This window comes from Bos grunniens, chromosome 2 (genome assembly GCF_055505025.1).
Source record: "Bos grunniens cultivar Pamir isolate PY7600 chromosome 2, Bosgru_T2T1.0, whole genome shotgun sequence".
NCBI lineage: Eukaryota > Metazoa > Chordata > Mammalia > Artiodactyla > Bovidae > Bos > Bos grunniens.
The window spans coordinates 2,235,289-2,253,745 of NC_141166.1; the positions used below are offsets into that span (position 1 = coordinate 2,235,289).

Below are 18,457 nucleotides of genomic sequence, written 5' to 3' on the forward strand. Positions count from 1 at the left end.
ATGGCAACCCACTCCAGTATACTTGCCGCAAAAATCCCACGGACTGAGGAGCCTGGCGGGCTACGGTCTGTGGAGTCGCAAAGTGTCGGGAACCACTGAAGCGACTGAGCACGCACACATGTATCCGGCGCCTGAGACTCTCCACAAATGTTCAGCTCCACCGAGAAGGAAATGCAAGAATCCAAGATCCTCCTAGACGCTCAGGGCATACAGACGAGCTGGCTGCTGGGATGTGCATGCTTCCCAAGTCTGACTTCTTTTGCTTTTGTTCTCTACTTTGCATCGTCTCCACTCGAATTACTGACACACCCACCAGAGGCCCTGAAAGCAGAGGTGACGAGTGTGCAGTGTGGACAGGAGGCTGTGGCCGAATCGACTTCATCTCAGCAGGCCCAGGATGAAGCCGTGGGCATCGTGCCGGTTGCTCATTAGAGACAGGAGGACCTGCTCTGACAGGGGTAGCAGTAACTACAGGGGGCTGGGCGTTGATATTTCCCAAGGGAGTTGGATATCTCTGGGAAAGCTGTTTACCTGGATTGTGTGGTCACAGAGGCCCCCCCTGTCGAGATGAGCAAGGCAGCTGGACCCCAAAAAGGAAAGTGCACTGAATTGTCTACCTCCCACAGGGAGGCTCAAAGATTCCAAAGTTGGTGCTGTTTCCTGCAGTGAAATGTCCTTTTTGAGTGAAGATGGCTTGCTCTTAGTCATCCTGGTGTATAGTGGAGAATCATAAAGCCATCCTTTGGTTTGTGACCACATCCAAGGCTGTAATATGCTGATAACAGTGTGAAAACAATCTCTCCGGGACGCTAATAAAAGCAGGAACAGGTTTGTAGCGGTTGCCAGTTTCCATGGTGTAAACACTCCCACCATGCCTGATGGCAAGCTACCAGCTTCACAGAGGTGAAATCTTTGAAGGTGGAGTTGGAAGAGATGAGCAGTAAGATGTCATCAGAAAGCAGTTTCATCACACAAATACAGTGGGCTTAGAAACCTTCAGAGCGGAGATAGTAAAATACAGTAAATAATTGTGACGTGGTTAATTTGGAGAATGTGTTATCTTTGCTTTTCATGCAGTTTATTTCATGGTAAGTTTGTAGAGTTTAATTTTAAAATAATGACTATGTTAAAACAACTGGCTCACAAAATTCCTGAAAAATTTGACAACCGGCTCTCATGAGCTCTGCTTATTTTAGTTCAAATGAATTTGTTTTTCCCCCGAAGATGAGAGCTTTGTGCAGAAGTCTGAGCTGGAGAAATGGAGAAAACTGCCTTGGCTTTGAACTTCTGCTGTGTTACTCTCCGGCATGAGGAATCCACAGGGCTGACCTGGTGCCATATTCATAAAGAATAGGTGGTAAAGTGTGATTTTCCTGCATCAGTCGGTTAAGAGGCAAACGGTAGATGGATTTTGACCTCCATAAAGCCTGGGTTATAGTTCAGGTTTTACCATTTGGTAGCAGTGTGACTTTGGGCAAGTTACTCAACCTCTCTGAGCCCCTTGAATAAATTAGACAAGTTATTAATTCAACAAATATTTATTGAGTACCTACTATGTGCCAAGAACTACTAAGGACTTCCCTGGTGGCTCAGACAGTAAAGCATCTGCCTACACTGCGGGAGACCTGGGTTCAGTCCTAGGTTCAGGAAGATCCTCTGCAGAAGGAAAGGGCACCCCACTCCAGTACTCTTGCCTGGAAAATCCCATGGACAGAGGAGCGTAGTAGGCTACAGTCCATGGGGTCGCAAAGAGTCGGACACGACTGAGCGACTTCACTTCACTTCACTTCACTATGTGCCAGGTACTAGAAACGGAGCAGTCAATAGCTAATAAAAGCCTTTCTGTACATATAGCTCATACTCTTAATGAAGGATCCCGTTGTCTGCCATATGGTAGGTATGTTGCCTGTTATTTGTATGATTGATACTACTTAGACTTGTTATACGGACATTACCATTTCCTCCACCTGCAGAAGTGTGATGAGGTGACAGTGCATTGGATTCGGGTCTTTTTAAAACAAAGCACATGCTCGTTCACAGGGATCTGACACCTGTGGCTTTTCTGCTTTTAAAAGTTTATCTCATTGGAGCATAGTTGACTTATAATGTGTTCATTTCTACTGTACAGCAAAGTGATTCAGTTATATACACTACCTGTGTGTGTGTGTGTGTGTGTGTACATTCTTTTTTATTCTTTTCCATTATGGTTTAACACAGGATACTGAATATAGTCCCGTGTGCTAAATAAAGAGGAGGACCTGTTGTTTATCCTTTCCGTATGTAGCAGTTTGTATCTGCTAACCCCAGCCTCCCCACCCATCCCTTCCCTACCACCCTCCCTCTTGGCAACAAGTCTGTTTTCAATGTCTGTGGGTCTGTTTCTGTCTCTGATAAGCTCATTTGTGTCATATTTTATATTTCTACATATAAGTGATATCACACAGTATTTGACATTTGTAACTTTTAAAAATAGAAGTCGACTGCCTGCTCTGGGGTGTTATGTCTTACCTTGATTTCACATCATCTGTTTGTTAACCATCCATCAGTCCATCTGTTCATCCATCCAGCCATGTATCCATTCAGAGGTGTGCACCTCCCATTCCAATATTTCCTTTTATGAAAAAGTAGGTTAATTAATGTACATTTTGGGTTGGTGGCTCAGTAGGTAAAGGATCTGCCTGCAATCCAATCTGAGTTCGATCCTTGGGTTGTGAAGATTCCCTGGAAAAGGGAATGGCAACCCACTTCAGTATTCTGGCCTGGAGAATTCCATGGACAGAGAAGCCGGGCAGGCTACAGTCCCTGGGGTCACAAAGAGCTGGACGTGGCTAAAGTGACTTAACGCGCACGCGTTAGCCTTTCCCATCTGTCCCGGGACGGGTGGAGTTGTTTATCTGACGGGTGACTTTGGCTCAGGGAGTCTCTCCCCTCCCCTCTTTTTCCTGCTTGGGTCGTGGGAGCAGGCATAACTCCTCAGTCCTCTGAGACTTTCCCCGTCCAGCGTGGCAGCCTTCACCTCATGAGGTTATTAGCATTTCACACGTCGCTAGTCCAGACCGGGACGTGCTGTTAGTGTAAGACACGCTCTGGAATTTGAACACTTGGTATGAAAACGGAATGTAAAACATCTCATGAGTATTTTTTGTTGTTGCTTATGTATTAAAGTGATCACATTTTGGAGCTATTGGGTTAAACAAAAAGCCTTAACATGAATATGTTTCTTTTTGTATTTTTATCACGGCTACTAAAAATTCAGGCTTGTGTTATGTTTCTGTGGACAATGCTAGTTTAGAGGTGGGCTTTGTTCCTGCGACGGGGCCTGGAGGTGGGCGGCTTGTCCTCACCGAGTTGTCTGTGACAAGGTGGGCCGGTCTGCTTAATTCTGGGGTTCATTGAGCGGGCCTGTTTGGCTCTCACAGAAAGCTGTGTTCCGCTCTCCAAATTAGCCTTTAGCGGCACCAGAGGTGACATGCTGGCCTCCCCCTGCTGCTCCTTTGTCTTATTTTCCAGTGTGCTCAGAACTTGGGTGGGGAAGAGGGAAACTATTTCTGGGTCTCGTTAAGGACCCCCTGCTGTTCATCCAGACAGTAGGTACCGACCGCTTGCTGTGTGCCCGCCCTGAGCTGGGAGCCGCGCGTAAAGCGCTCAGGCCGTCCAGCACCCTGCCTGGCCTCCAAACTGGCCTGAGACTTTTGGACAACGATGATCACGTGGGAAAAGTTCACACGGATCCCTAGATCTTATGCTTTGCTCAAGATTTCGGGGAGCTGCTGGGATTTCTGGAACGGCGTCCGTGGGCCGCTGTGGGTCCTAGAACTCCCGGGTGACGTCTCTTTCTTTAGAGCAGACTTGCCAGCCTCCGTGCTGTTGGCATTTGGGATTGGATAATTCTTTTTTAATATTGGTTTTTGTTATTGATGCATTTGGCTGCACCAGGGCTTAGTTGAGGCACGCGGGATCTGTTGTTCCGGCGTATGGGATCTAGTCCCCTGACAGGGGTGGAACCCACGCCCCCTGCGTTGGGAGAGTGGAGTTCTAGGCACTGGGCCACTAGGGAAGTCCCGAATGGGTAACTCCTTATTGTAGAGCGCTCCAGAACCTTGTGGGGTGTTTAGAGGCACCCCTAATCTCACTCGGTGCCAGGAGCATGCCCCCGACAAGTTAACGAAAATCAAAAAATGTCACCAGACATTGCCAAATGCCCCTGAGGGGTCAGACAGGCCCAGCTGATACCCCTGGGTTGGATGGAGCTGCTGCTGCCTAGCGTCAGATGCCAGCATCGTGGGGTTGCCGTGTTTCTGAAGGGAGGTGGGCTCCGTGTGTTCTTAGCCTGGTCTAACTCATCCTGGCCCCCACCGCCCACCCCAGGGCTTCCTCTGGTCTCCCCTGGTCCTGCCCGGTGCTGGGTGCACAGCAGTTTGGTTGAATGGAGACAGAAGGAAAGGCTAGAGGCCCTTTTATGTTCCCCTCTCAGGATACACAATGCTCCCTAGGACCCAGTCCTAAATCTCCTGTCAGGCCCTAGGGACGTGCCACCTCTAATTGTAACTCAGACAGGCTGAACCGTCTTCCTCACCTCCCAGCTAGAAATCACTGCTTCTGAACAAGTGAGATGAGCCTGTCCCTGAACAGCCGCCAGCCAGATGTGCCCGGACCCCCCCGGCCTCTGATTGCCTCTCCCGCCTCCGGCAGCTGTGAGTCCCACAGACACACGGGCGGTGTGCAGACGTCCTGCCCAGGGGCCCGCAGGCCCCTCCCCTGGCTCTGTGAGCGGCACTGCTGCCTTCGATGCAGACCCGGGCTTGGGAATTTTCAGTCTCCAGAGAGCTGGCCTCCCTGGGGTCCGGGAACCCGGCTGACTCCTGAGCTGGGTGAGAACTGGCTGTCTGTTGAATGAATGTAACAGCGATCAAGCAACAAAGAGAACAAGGTCACGCAGGGCTGGCCCAGTTCTCAGATCCCAGTGTTGACACTGGTCTCTCGTGTGTGGTCGCCAGGAAGTGCCTCCCCGCCCCCCATCCTCTCTCTCTCCTTTGGAAATGGGAAAGTGGGTTGATTATCTCTAAGACCCTTCCGCACTGATGTTGGAGGGTTATTTTTAGTCCATGTGGCTGGCATTGGCTCTTGCTTTGCTTTGTCCAGGCGAATTTACTTTCCATTGTTTGGCGAACGGAGCAAGAATGACTCCACGTCAGCGCTTCTGCTGTGTTTTGAGGTTTTTAGCCCCCAGGCTGCTTCTACCTTCTGCACCCTCTCGGTTTTGATTTCTGGGCTCAGCAGCTATCCAGCCAGTGGGAGCTACCTTATTTCATCCACCCTCAGTTTCCCCATCTGCACAACAGACATAGTGAGTAGTCCCCAGTAGAACGGAGGTGGTGGTATCTCCTCTTTGTGGGCGAAAGAGACCCGCGAGATGTCTTGCCCAAGGTTACGGAACAGCAGGTGGTGGAGCTGGGATTAAACCCGGGGAGCCTGAGGCCTAGAGCCCAGGTTCTGACCCATCTGGGGACATGGGCTTCAAGCCAGAGAATATTCTTTCCAAAACCGCTGGGAGAGACTTGCCGTGAGACTGCGCAGAAGGCACAGTGCGCAGGAGGCGGGCAGGTCCGCAGATGGGAGTGTGTTAAGGGCTCACCTGTTACCCAGAAACCTGAGGGTCTGCATGTGTGAACCCGTATTCACCCCCAGAAATGTTTGTGGAGCGTTTAGGCTGTGTCTGGCGCCCTACGGGAACGAAATCTCTGCGTCTGCGGTGCTGAGACTCTGACAACAGGTAACGATGATGATAATGCACACGTGAGAAGGAGAGAGCGCGGCGCAGTGCTGGGCGAAGAGCAGAGCGAAGAAGAGCCAGAGAGGAAGACGGAGGGGCAGTGTTACAGGAGTCTGGTGTGTGCTGCCGCGCCGCTCAGGCGTGTCCGACTCTGCGACCCCACGGACTGTAACCCACCAGGCTCCTCTGTCCGTGGGGTTCTCCAGGCAAGAAGACTGGAGGGGGTTGCTGTGCCCTTCCCCAGGGGATCTTCCCGCCCCAGGGATCGAACATGAGTCTCTTACGTCTCCTGCACTGGTAGGGCTCACCAGCTGAGCCACCGGGGAAGCCCATCAACGTTTCAGCAAAAATCCGAAGGAGATGAGGGAGTTGGCTGTGTGCCGGTGCAGAGGCCCTGTGGCAGGCCTCTGCTCGACATGTCGAGGGAAGATCAGGAGATCCGCGGGGCTGGAGTGGAAGGAGCAAGTGCTGTAGAGGTCAGAGAAGCTGAGGGAAGTGATGGAGTGAGACCATACAGGGCTGTGAGGGGCACAACAGGGACCTGGGCCTTGATTCCAAGTGAGACCGGAGCCACCGAGGGTTCTGAGTAGCGGGAACTTGGATGTGTGAGAGTCAGAATGGCTCATCTGGGGGCCCCGCCTCAGACGGAAGGCGCTCCAGGACCCTTCCCTGGGGTCTCCAGCCCACGGGTCCAGCGCAGGAGCAGCCGCCTTTCCAGGAAGCCCCAGAAGCATCTGAAACGCCGCACTCAAGGCCAGGGGGTGCTTGCTTCGCTCAGCTGCCCGGCTCCTCGGACAAGCTGGCTCCTCGAGACTGAGCCTCCCCTCCCTCGGCCCTCCGCAGCCCTGGGCTTTTCATCTCATGCTTTGTCCCCTTGGGCAATTATTTATTATTTCCTTCTCCACAGTGTTTCTGAGACACGGCTCTTATGAAAGATGCTACACTGAATAAAGTGGGGCGGCATCATAATTCACCCTGGATCCTGCTGAAATATTGGAACGACAACACATCACTGTCCAATTTCGCTGCTCTCCGCTTCGAGGGAGGGGCAGGAAAGCCCCGCTCGGGCGTGCTGAGCTCTTTGCAGTGTGGAATGAGCAGCTTGAGCAGCCATGGCACTGAAAGGAGTCACAGGATGGGGGACTGGGACCGAACACGGCCAAGAGGGCCTTTGGATCTGCTGCCCCGCCTCCTCCTCCAGACAGGAAGGCCCTGCAGGAAGGGGATCTGACTCTGCTCTTTGCTCATGTCTCCCCTGGTGCCTGGTCCAGGATGCAGAATGAGAGGTTGTGCCCGAAAGCCGCTCTGGAGTCAGGCTGGCTTGGTTTAAACCCCAGCCCGATCTCTTGGTAACTGAGTCACCTTGGACCAGACACTTAGGGCTCAGTCTAGGACCTAGATGTTGTTGTTGGTCAGTTGGTCAGTCGAGTCTGACTCTGTGACCCCGTGGACTGCAGCATGCCAGGCCTCCCTGTCCTTCACCAACTCCCGGAGTTTACTCAAACTCGCGCCCATTGAGGCAGTGACAACATCCGACCATCTCATCCTCTGTCATCCCCTTCTCCTCCCACCTTCAATCTTTCCCAGCATCAGGGTCTTTTCAAATGAGTCAGTTCTTCGCATCAGGTGGCCAAAGTATTGGAGCTTCAGCTTCAACATCAGTCCTTCCAATGAACACCCAGGGCTGATCTTCTTCAGAATGGACTGGTTGGATCTCCTTGCAGTCCAAGGGCCTCTCAACAGTCTTCTCCAACACCACAGTTCAAAAGCATCAATTCTTCAGCACTCAGCTTTCTTTATAGTCCAACTCTCACATCCATACATGACTACTGGGAAAGCCATAGCTTTGACTAGGCGGACCTTTGTAGGCAAACTAATGTCTGTGCTTTTTAATACACTCTCTAGGTTGGTCATAGCTTTTCTTCTAAGGAGCAAGTGTCTTTTAATTTCATGGTTCCAGTCACCATTTGCAGTGATTTTGGAGCCCAAAAAAATAGTCTGTCACTGTTTCCATTGTTTCCCCATCTATTTGCCATGAAGTGGTGGGACCGGATGTCATGATCTTAGTTTTTTGAATTTGAGTTTTAAGCCAGCTTTTTCAGTCTCCTCTTTCACTTTCATCAAGAGGCTCTTTAGTTTCTCTTCGCTTTCTCCCATAAGGGTGGTGTCATCTGGGTATCTAAAGTTATTGATATTTCTCCCACAACCTTGATTCCAGCTTGTGCTTCTTCCAGTCCCGTGTTTTGCGTGATGTACTCTGCATGTAAGTTAAATAAGCAGGGTAACAGGATGCAGATGAATAACCACCGAGAGCTAAACTAGCTGCCTAATACACGTTTTCACGTGGATCGTCATGTGACCGTTTGTACTAGTTAGCTCTGGCCGAATGACAAGTGAACCCCAAGTTCAGTAGCTTAGAGCAACAATCAATCATTCTTTCATACGGCCCCTGGGGGTGGGTGTCTGTTGATAGTTGCAGCTCAGCCAGAGGTTCAGAGTCTCTCAGGAGGTTCATTTTGCTTCCAGGATGCCAGCGGGGTCTGTAGTCGTCTGAAGGCGCCTGTGGCTGAAGGAGCTGCCTCCACAGTGGCACCTCACATGTGTTCCGTGAGGCCTCCTTTGTCGCGACACGGACCTCCCATAGGCTCGTGGCACAGCAGTGGAGCACGGATGATCAAGAGAGCCACCAAGGTGGAAGCCACATGCCTTTTCCCCGCAGTGGTTTTGATGCATTTTCGCAACAGTCATCACCACCATCCGGTCTGAGAACATTGCTAGCTGCCCCTGCGGGCAGACGGTGGAGTCCGCCTGCAGTGCAGGAGACCTGGGTTTGATCCCTGGGTCAGGAAGATCCCCTGGAGAAGGGAATGACTACCCGCTCCAGTATTCTTGCCTGGAGAATTCCATGGACAGAGGAGCCTGGTGGGCTACAGTCCACGGGGTTGTGAAGAGTCAGACACAACTGGGTGAGTTTTACTTTTCATCATCCCTACAAGGTACCTTGTGCCCCTTTACAGGTAAGCCCTGCCCCACCACTCTCAGCCCTGCTGCTGCTGTGTCACTTCAATCGTGTCCGACTCTGTGTGACCCCATAGACTGCAGTCCCCCAGGCTTCCCCGTCCCTGGGATTCTCCAGGCAAGGACACTGGAGTGGGTTGCCATTTCCTTCTCCAATGCGTGAAAGTGAAGTCGCTCAGTCGTGTCCGACTCTTAGCGGCCCCATGGACTGCAGCCCCCCAGGCTCCTCCGTCCGTGGGATTCTCCAGGCGAGCACTGAGTGTGTGCCCCTGCCTTCTCCGACTCTCAGCCCTAGGAAGCTACTATTCTGCCTTCCATCTGCCTGCTGGTCATTTCATATAAATGGAATCACGGAATATAGTGTTTTCTGCCGGGGTTCTTTCACCCAGCAAAATGTTTTTATTGTTACCACCAGTTTGTTGGAAAACTATTTCATTGGGGATTTATATAACAGAATGTAAAAGTGAGCACCTTCCTTTACTTCCATTCCGAGGGTTTTGCGGAGTGTGTGGTCTATCAGATACAAACTTCACGGTGAAGATAAATGCATGTGATGATTCATTTTGAACCAGAGAGTTAGCGCTGTGGTTTTTCACTCATTTCTTCTGCTGTTATTGAAGTACAGTTGGTTCACAGTGTTGTGTTAGCTTTAGGTGTACAGCAACATGATTCCTCTGTGTGTGTGTGTGTGTGTGTGTGCGAGCGTCACTCAGTCACGTCTGACTCTTTGCGACCTCTTGGACTGTAGCCTGCCAGGCTCCTCTGCCCATGGGAATTCTCTGGGCAAGAATACTGGAGTGGGTCGTCATTTCCTCCTCCAGGAAATGAATAGACTATATAGTCCAGCAAAACGTTTCTGAGAGTCATCCTCGCCGCTGTGTGATCAGGAGTTCACTCCTTTTTCTCGCCAGGGCGCTCCGTCGTGGGGACGTGCCACACGTCGCTCGTCCATTCATCTGTGGACGGCCGTTCGGATTGTTTCCACTTTCTGCCTGTGGTGAATAATTCACAGACGTGTCTCTGTGTGGACGTGTGTTTCTACTTCTCCCTATGAGTGGGAACCGTTTCTCTTCACAGAACCTGCCAAGCTCTCTTCCTCAGTGGCTGCACCATTTCAGCCCCAGCAGCCACAGGCCAGGGCCCCGGTTTCTCTGTGTCACACCCACGCTGGCATGCGCTGTCTTCTGGGTGAGAGTCATTCTAGTGGGTGTGTAGCCGTGTCTCGCTGCATTTCATTTGCATTTCCTGGATGATTAATTGTGTTGAACATCTTCTCATGGGCTTGTTAGCTATTCATAGATCTTCTTTGATGAAATGTCTATTCTTATCTCTTGCCTATTGGGCTTTTTATCTTATTGTTAAGTTATAAAAATTCTTTATATGCTCTGAATGCAAGTCCATTGTCAGATGTGTGGCTTACGGATATTGTCTCCCAGTCTGTGGTTTGTCTTCTTATGCTCTTGGTGGTCTCCTCTAAAGTGTGGAAGTTTTTAATTGTGGTGAAGTCCAACTTAACAAGTTCTTTTCTTTTATTGATCGTGCTGTTTGGGGATGATCTCTTACGTGATATTTTACTGTCGTATTAAGAACTCTGTCCAACTCAAGGTCATGAAGATTTTCTCCTATATTTTCTTCTAAAAGTTTTATAGTTTTAGTTCTTAACATTTAGATCCACGATACATTTTGAATTAACTTTGGGATATGGTGTAAGGTCAATGTCTACATTGATTTCATTGAAAAGGTTATCATTTCTCCGTTGGTGCCTTAGAATCTTCGTTGGAAATCAGCTCACTGTGAATGTAGAGATTCGTGCCTTGACTTTCAGCTGTGCTCCGCTGATCTCTCTGTTTATCTTTGTGCCAGTACCACGCGGTCCTATCTACTGTGTCTGTCTCGTGAGTTCTGAAATCTTACAGTGTAAATCCTTCAACTTTGTGTTTTTTAGAATGGTTTTGGCTGTTGTAGCTCCTTTGCACGTCCATATAAATTCAAGGATCAGCTTGTCTGTTTCTACAAAAGGCCTGCTAGGGTCCAGGCAGCATCTTTATTAACCTCCTCTTGGAAGGGTTGTGTGGTCACTGTGCCGTGTTCTTTCAGCCTCGGCGCGGTGTGGGACGGGACCAGCTCCCAGAGGTGAAATCGCTGGGGACTGTTTGAAGCCCGACTGCCGCCTAATGCACATGAGCATTCATGCTCACAGGAAACTGTAAGGACTTGGTTTAGGGGAAGGACTTTACCCCCGACCCTCCAGGCTAGCCACCAGCTTCCTCCAGTTCTCCTCCCATCCTTCTGACGACATGAATGTGGAAGTCGGGATCCAGGGTTCTGGGTGGCAGTACGCCAGAGCTGGGAGATGACAGGAAGCTAGGTTGCCATTTAAGTTCAAGTTTGCTTGGTGGATATCTGATACTTGGCTATTTGAAAGGGGTCTTTGTCCTCTCCCATCAGACCGGAAATCCCTATGAGCAATTACTCAGCATCTCTAAAGACTGTCGGGTGAAGAACTGGTTTCAGCGGTGGTAGTAGATCGTCTCAATTCGCTGGGGTTGCCACAAGTAACTTGCTGCTGATAAATAATAAGATGCCAGCTTAGGGCTGCATAACAAATCATCCCCAAACTCAGGCATGTTGCAACTATAAGCATTTATTCTCAGGTTCACAAGGCTGTGCTTCAGCTGATGAGACAGTGGGTCCGATGTCTCTATTTCTGCTTGCAGGTCAGGTGGGCTGGGCTCCAGGCTGCAGGCTGGGCCCAGGTCTGGCCTGTGTGAGCTCCAAGTGGAGCTCGGGCTGAAGGACAGCAGTTGTCAGGACACAAGGAAGGAGTAAAGCATGCAGTGCCTTTGAGGATTCGTCCTGGAATTGCCACACATACCTCCTGACCCCAGCGCATCAGCCAAGCCAAGTCACATGACCAGGCCGAATCCACGGGGGAGGAAATGCACTCCACGCTCTCCAGTGGGTGTTTCTGCAGAAACATGACTGTGAGTGTGGAAGTGCAATCTTAATAGGCGGTGGGCGTGAAGGGTTGTGAATGTACAATCTGTCATAGGTACCAAAGCGTGAGAATGGTTTGCCTTCAAAAGAAAGAGCTAGGCTGGATGCCAGCCCATCCACAGGGGAGTGTGTTCAGCCGTCCCTTGCACTGATGGGCTTTCTGGGGGGGACAGAGCTGAGTGACATCTAGTGTTCTCGTGGCGATTCATCCGGGACCCCTTGCCATCCTCCATGAGCTGCAGGTCATGGCTGTGCGTCACACGCATGAACACTGTACCCTGGGCGCCAGTGTGGGAACAGGCGCAGGACCACCGTCCCCGCTGTTGCTGACGTCATCAGGCCGCCGGCCCTGACCGACCCTGTGCTAGGTGACGAGCTCAGTCAATCCTCACAGAACTCTGAGAGATGGGCTAAGCAGTGTTTCCATTTCACAGACCAGGAGACCAAACCCCAGGGGGATGAAGTCCCTTCTCATCCCCCAGCAAGGCCTGGGGCACAGACTGCGTGACTGAGAATACGGGAGGTGGCACCAGGGCGAGGGGACTGGGCCTTCCTCCGGGCAGCGGGATTGAGCTCCAGCCTGAAGACAGACTCAGCGACTGTGCAGCTGTCTCTCTGGCGATAGCATGGGTGTCTTTCTCCTGAACAGGGGAGTGAGCTTCCCCTCTTTAGGGGGTATTGACCCAGAAGCTAGATGGTCGCCCTTCTGGGATGCCAGAGAAAAATTTAGAGGAGCTGGAGGCTGAAGTTGTTCATACAGCAAAGTCATTCCGACACTGAGCTTTCAAGGTCGTTAGGTCAGTTAAGGCCCTGGCTGCAGCTCAAAGCCAGGTCTCCCGATTCCCAGATTTTGTAACTGTGGATTGTCACTTTGCGAAGGTTGCCCTTGGAGGCCAGGCTGTCAACCTCCCCGTTTTACAGAGATGAGGAGTAGCCGCGGACCAGAGAGGGGGCTGCAGGAGGACTTAATGACAAGGACTCTCCAGACGTAATGACGAGGCCGGACTTGAACTCAGGGGCCGAGCGACTGCAGCCTCTCCTGGCCGGGCCGGGAGGGAGTGAACAGGATAGCTAGGAGACAGGCGAAATGCAAATGCCCCGGAGGGCCACATTGTTACAGGGCACAAACCGCTCTTTTTCTCCCTTCCCTCCAAGACTTGTCTGGGATTGTTTGTACTACAAAAGCCGGAGGGAGCTGAGCCATTTGCTTGAACAATCTTGCTAAATCCGGCCTCTGGGGTGCAGCCTGCCTGGGCAATGAGGACCCTGCCCACCCCTGTCCCCCTGCCTTCCGCTGGCGGGGATGGATGGCAGCAGCGCAAGCCTGGGCCAACAGGGGTTCCCTGCAGGGCTCACTGCCCTCACACAGGTGGGAAGGCAGAGGCAGGGTCTTCCAGTCCCACTCTCTTTCGTGTCAGGAAACCAAGGGCAGATCTCAGGTCTCCGACAGCTGGCAGCTGCTCACAGTCTCTGAGTCCCATGACCTCTATTTCTATGCTGTTAGCGAGGCCCTCAGTGATCCCCCCATGATCACGGGCCACCCTGTGTGCTCTGAGGCAGCCCACTTATGGTGTGCAAAGCTGTTTTACTAGCAACGAGGGGCCTTACCTTTATTGGTCAGAAAAGGAAACTGAGGCTTAGGGAGTTGAAGGGCCATGTGGAATGATATGCTGCTACTGCTAAGTCACTTCAGTCGTGTCTGACTCTGTGACCCCAGGGACTATACAGCCCATGGAATTCTCCAGGCCAAAATACTGGAGTGGGTAGCTTTCCCCTTCTCCAGGGGATCTTCCCAACTTAGGGATTGAACCCAGGGCTCCCACATTGCAGGTGGATTCTTCACCAGCTGAGCCGCCAGGGAAGCCCAAGAATACTCGAGTGGGTGGCCTATCCCTTCTCCAGCCAATCTTTGTGACCCAGGAATCAAACCAGGGTCTCCTGCATTGCAGGTAGATTCTTTACCAACTGAGCTATCAGGGAAGCCCTATTTATTACAAAGTAGCTGCATATTGGCTACTTCACATGCTTCAACTTAATAGCTTTCCCTGGGTCATATAACAACCCTTTGTCTAGTGACCAGAAGACCATCTGCCATGTTTTAGCTTGACTCTCTTATTGGTGATTTCTTTTCATCGGAGTCATTGGCTCCTGTTTTGATGAGGAGTGTGACTGTATATGGGGCTTACCTGGTAGCTCAGCTGATAAACAATCTGCTTGCAAAGCAAGAGACCCCGGTTCAATTCCTGGGTTGGGAAGATCTCCTGGAGAAGGGACAGGCTACCCGCTCCAGTATTCTTGGGCTTCTCTGGTGGCTCAGACAGGCCTGTATTTCCCTAAGTCTTATACTTCATTGCAGTTACCTAGGCTCAGCTCGGAGAAGGCAATGGCACTCCACTCCAGTACTCTTGCCTGGAAAATCCCATGGACGGAGGAGCCTGGTGGGCTGCAGTCCATGGGGTCGCCAAGAGTCGGACACAACTGAATGACTTCACTTTCACTTTTCACTCTCACGCACTGGAGAAGGAAATGGCAACCGACTCCAGTGTTCTGGCCTGGAGAATCCCAGGGACGGGGGGGCGTCTCGTGGGCTGCCGTCTCTGGGGTCACACAGAGTCAGACACGAGTGAAGCGACTTAGCAGCAGCAGCAGCAGCAGGCTCAGCTAACATGTATCCTTGGGCTCTTCCGAACCCTCGAGGCACAAACCTGACCCCAGCTGTCCCCTCGTGCAGCTGTATCAGTTACCGTTGCTGTGTAACAAATGACCCCAGGCTTAGTGATGTAAAACGACAGGTGCTCATTATCTCACAGTTTCTATGGAGCAGGAAGTCAGGAACAGCTTGGCTGGGTGTTTCTGGCTCAAGGTCTCTCGTGAAGTTGCCCTTAAGATGTTGGACGGGGCTGTGGTCAGCTGGTAGCTTGACCTGGGCTGGGGGATCCGCTTCTAAGAAGGTTCGCTGGCACGGCTGTCGGCAGGAAGCCCCAGGTTCTCACCAGTGGCTGTCTTTGTAGCGCTGCTCATGTTTGCTTACAGCGTGGCACACGGCTTCCCGCAGAGCACATGGTCCAAGCGAGAGGAAGGCGGAAACCACAGTGCCCGTGACGGCCTCCCCTGGAAGTCATTCCCTCCGTATTCTGTGTGTTAGAAGCAAGTCATCAAGTGCAGCCTGCACAGGGAAGAATATTAGATTCTGTAAAGGCAGGAATGTTACAGAATTTGTGGCACTTTGAGACCAGCGTCTTCGGCCCTGGTCTAGATGCTGGCAGCACACAAGGGTGGCAGAAATCTGCTGGCGTTGTTTTGGAGCTTTGGCCCTAAGCCAACCACCTCGAACATTTCTCTTTGAGCACCTGTTCCTTCACTAAAAACGTGAGTCTGCTGACCCTCACCTCCTGTGCAGGCTCACAGATGAGCGTGGGCAGTCTCTGGTCCCTGCTCTCCAGGCGGGCCAACCCAGTTCTCTCCTGGGAGGATTGCATTCCTAAGTGACTCCGCAGGGGACGGGCCAGGCCGCGGAGCTTGGCTCACGGGAAGCTGTAGGGTGCTGTGGGACGGTTACTGGACTGGGGAAAGGAGCGACTGCGCAAATGGACCTCAGGACTCTGCTCCATATCGACTCGCTTGGCACTCACAGCAGAAAACCCAGCCCAAACTGGCTTAAGTAGAAACAGGAAATGTAATCGCTTATATAAATAAAGAAGATCAGGCTTCAGGAGCCACTTGAGGGAAGCACTTGATGATATGGAGGTGGAGGTGGCTAGCTGGTCACCTAAGCTTCAGGCTGCTTCTTTCTTAGTGCAGACTGGTTGCCAAGAAGCAGATATTGGCCAGGAACTACATTTCCCAGATCCCTTTGCATTCAGGTGTGGTCACGTGACTGGTCCTCACCAATGGAATAGAGTAAAACTGGTAGGAGTCACTTCCAGACCAAGGAGCTTAAGAAGCAGATACGCATCCTCTACTGTAATGTCCCCCACGGGCTGAATGCAGAGAATTCCAAGGCTTTAGGAGAAGGTGTGGCATAAGACAGAAGGATTATGGACCCCTAAGTCACCAGAGAGACCTACATCAGACTGTTAAGTGAACAAGGAATACATATTTATTGGGCTAAGCCACTGAGATTTTGAGACTTCGTTTCCTTGGTGGCTCAGTCGGTAAAGAATCTGCCTGCAATGCAGGAGACCTGAGTTCCATCCCTGGTCAGGGAAGATCTCCCCTGGAGAAGGAAATGGGAACTCATTCGGGTATTCTTACCTGGGGAATCCCATGGACAGAGGAGACTGGAGGGCTACACTCCAAGGGGTTGCAAGAGTCGGACACAGTGACTCAACCACCACTAAGCCACTGAGATTTGGAGTTTCATTTGTTATGAAATTGCAAGTCACTAAGTCACGTCTGACTCTTTGTGACCCCATGGACTATACGGTCCGTGGAATTCTCTAGGCCAGAATACTCTCCAGGGGATCTCCCCAACCCAGGGGTCGAGCCCAGGTCTCCTGCATTGCAGGCAGATTCTTCACCAGCTGAGCCTCAAGAGAAGCCCAAGAATACTGGAGTGGGTAGTCTATCCCTTCTCCAGTAGACCTTCCCAACCCAGGACTCGAACGAGGGTCTCCAGCATTCCAGGTGGATTCTTTACCAACTGAGCCATCGGGGAAGCCCATAGCAGTTAGCATTACCCTAACTAATACAGACATCATCAGATCTCCTCTTTCTCCAGCTGTTCATTTTTAGGCTCCGTAGGACGGCAGCATGGCTATCAGCAGCTCTAAACATCTGCTTCCCGAGTCCAAGGCAGCAAGACTGTGCACTGCACTCTTACTAGTATCAACGATGTCTCAGATCTTGTATCTTGTTGCTTAAGCTTCTGAGTTTATCCCAGAATGAATTCCTGTGTCCAGGGGTCTGTCGGGCTTGGGTCGGTCAGCCCAGCCGCACGTCTGTTCCTGGAGTCAGTTGCACATGGGCTGAGGTTGGAGGCAGGGACGAGATGCTGGGCATTTGTCCATCACAATGTACTTGGGGAGCTCTCACAAACTCCCTGGGCCCCGGTGCTCACTGCTTTGCATGCTCACCCACTCAGTCGTGTCTGACTCTTTGTGACCCTGTGGACTGTAGCCTGCCAGGCTCCTTTGTCCATGGGATTTTCCCAGCAAGAATACTGAGTTGTCATTTCCTCTTCCAGGGGATCTTCCCAACCCAGGGGTCGAACCCGCATCTCCTGCATCTCCTACGCTGCAGGCAGATTCTTTGCTGCTGAGCCACCAGGGAAGCCCCTGGGCCCCAGTGGCCATCCCTAACTGATGAGCGGGCTGGACATGAGGGTGTTGCCGGGGGATTTTCAGGAAGGACTGACCCTGGGGAGCTGCTCGGCCTTGACGCTCAGCGGATGGGGGTGCTCCGGTCTCCTCCCGGCTGGGGCGCCGTGGCGTGGGTTCACCCGGCTCTGGGTTGTCTGTCCCGGCCGAGCATGTTCTGTGTCTTCCACCCTTTTGTTCTGCTTCACAGCCACACAGGGCGCTTTCCGGAAGGACATCAATGTTCAGGCCCAAAGCTCGCGGTTTTGAACATCACTCGCTCGGTCTCGCCTGCTGCCGGCACTCTGGTTGGTTCTGCTGCCATTCCCAGCCCTTTGATCAGAGGGGATTGATCAGAGCCTGCTTCTCCCCCTCGCAGGCAGCAGCTTTCAAACCTTGAGGCAGCGTTTTTCTGTTCTCACCCACATTGCCGGTCCAACCTCGCCTAATGGGAACACAGTCTGTGAGGCTCTTTCACGCGGCAGATAACGAGGTGGATGGTTCTTTCAAACACCTCCTCCCGGAGGCCCTCCAGACTGCCCCTGGCCCAGGCTGAGCTCTCTGAAGCCCTGGGTGGCTTCTGCTTCGACACCTAATGCGGCTTGTCCTTTAAGCGAGCAGTTTCCTACACTTTTGCCTTGAGCAAAGTTCCTTCAGGACAAGAATACATTTTTCTCCTCCTCCTGTGTTCCCCATGGGTCCTTGGGCAGAGCTGAGCACGGCCAAGGAAATGAAATAAAATCAAGATGACATTTGTTTAACATGGACGAACTGTCAGACACCCCGCTGGGCGTGTTTGCATTTGGTTCTCACCAGCAGCCCTGTGAATTGGATATTCAGATCCACACTTTTACACAAAGAAACTGGCACTTCAGACAGTCTGTGTCACAGGCCAAGGTCACATCAAGAGTAAGAGAAGGGATGATGGTTCAGAGGGTTCACTCAGCGTTCATGTCTCCTAAGTGCCACGCTCCAGGCCAGACTCTGGGGAGAAATAGTGAGCGGAAGGGGGTCTCTAAGACTTAGTGGTTAAGGATGGGGTCTAATTGCTGTGGTGTTGCCTTGGCAACTTTTGAGCTGCGCCACCCTGGACGAGGCACTTCCTCTTTCCGGTCCCAGCTGTCTGTATGCAGGGATGCTGGAGGATGTCCAGGGCCTCTGTTTACCCCACTGCTTCGTTTACCAGTCCCCTAGACAGCCCTTAGTTGGCACTTACCATATGCCTGAAAAGATTTTAGGTGCTTAAGAAGTACTAATGCATTCCGTGTGCACAGCCCTATGGGGTAGATGCCATTACAATCCCTATTTTACAGAAGGGAAAACTGAGTCCCAGGAGAGGCCAAGTGACTGGTCTAAGCATTAGAGCTGGGAT

The 18,457-nt window shown here is 51.7% G+C and overlaps 1 long non-coding RNA gene across 1 annotated transcript; it reads right to left on the minus strand.

Moving 5' to 3' along the window:
- Positions 1-257: 257 nt before the first annotated feature.
- LOC147377245 (uncharacterized) lies at positions 258-2,835 on the minus strand. The gene is made up of 2 exons (XR_015150085.1): positions 2,509-2,835; positions 258-994 (listed from the first exon to the last, which is right to left on the minus strand). It is a non-coding gene; the product is annotated as an uncharacterized LOC147377245 (long non-coding RNA).
- Positions 2,836-18,457: the final 15,622 nt, after the last annotated feature.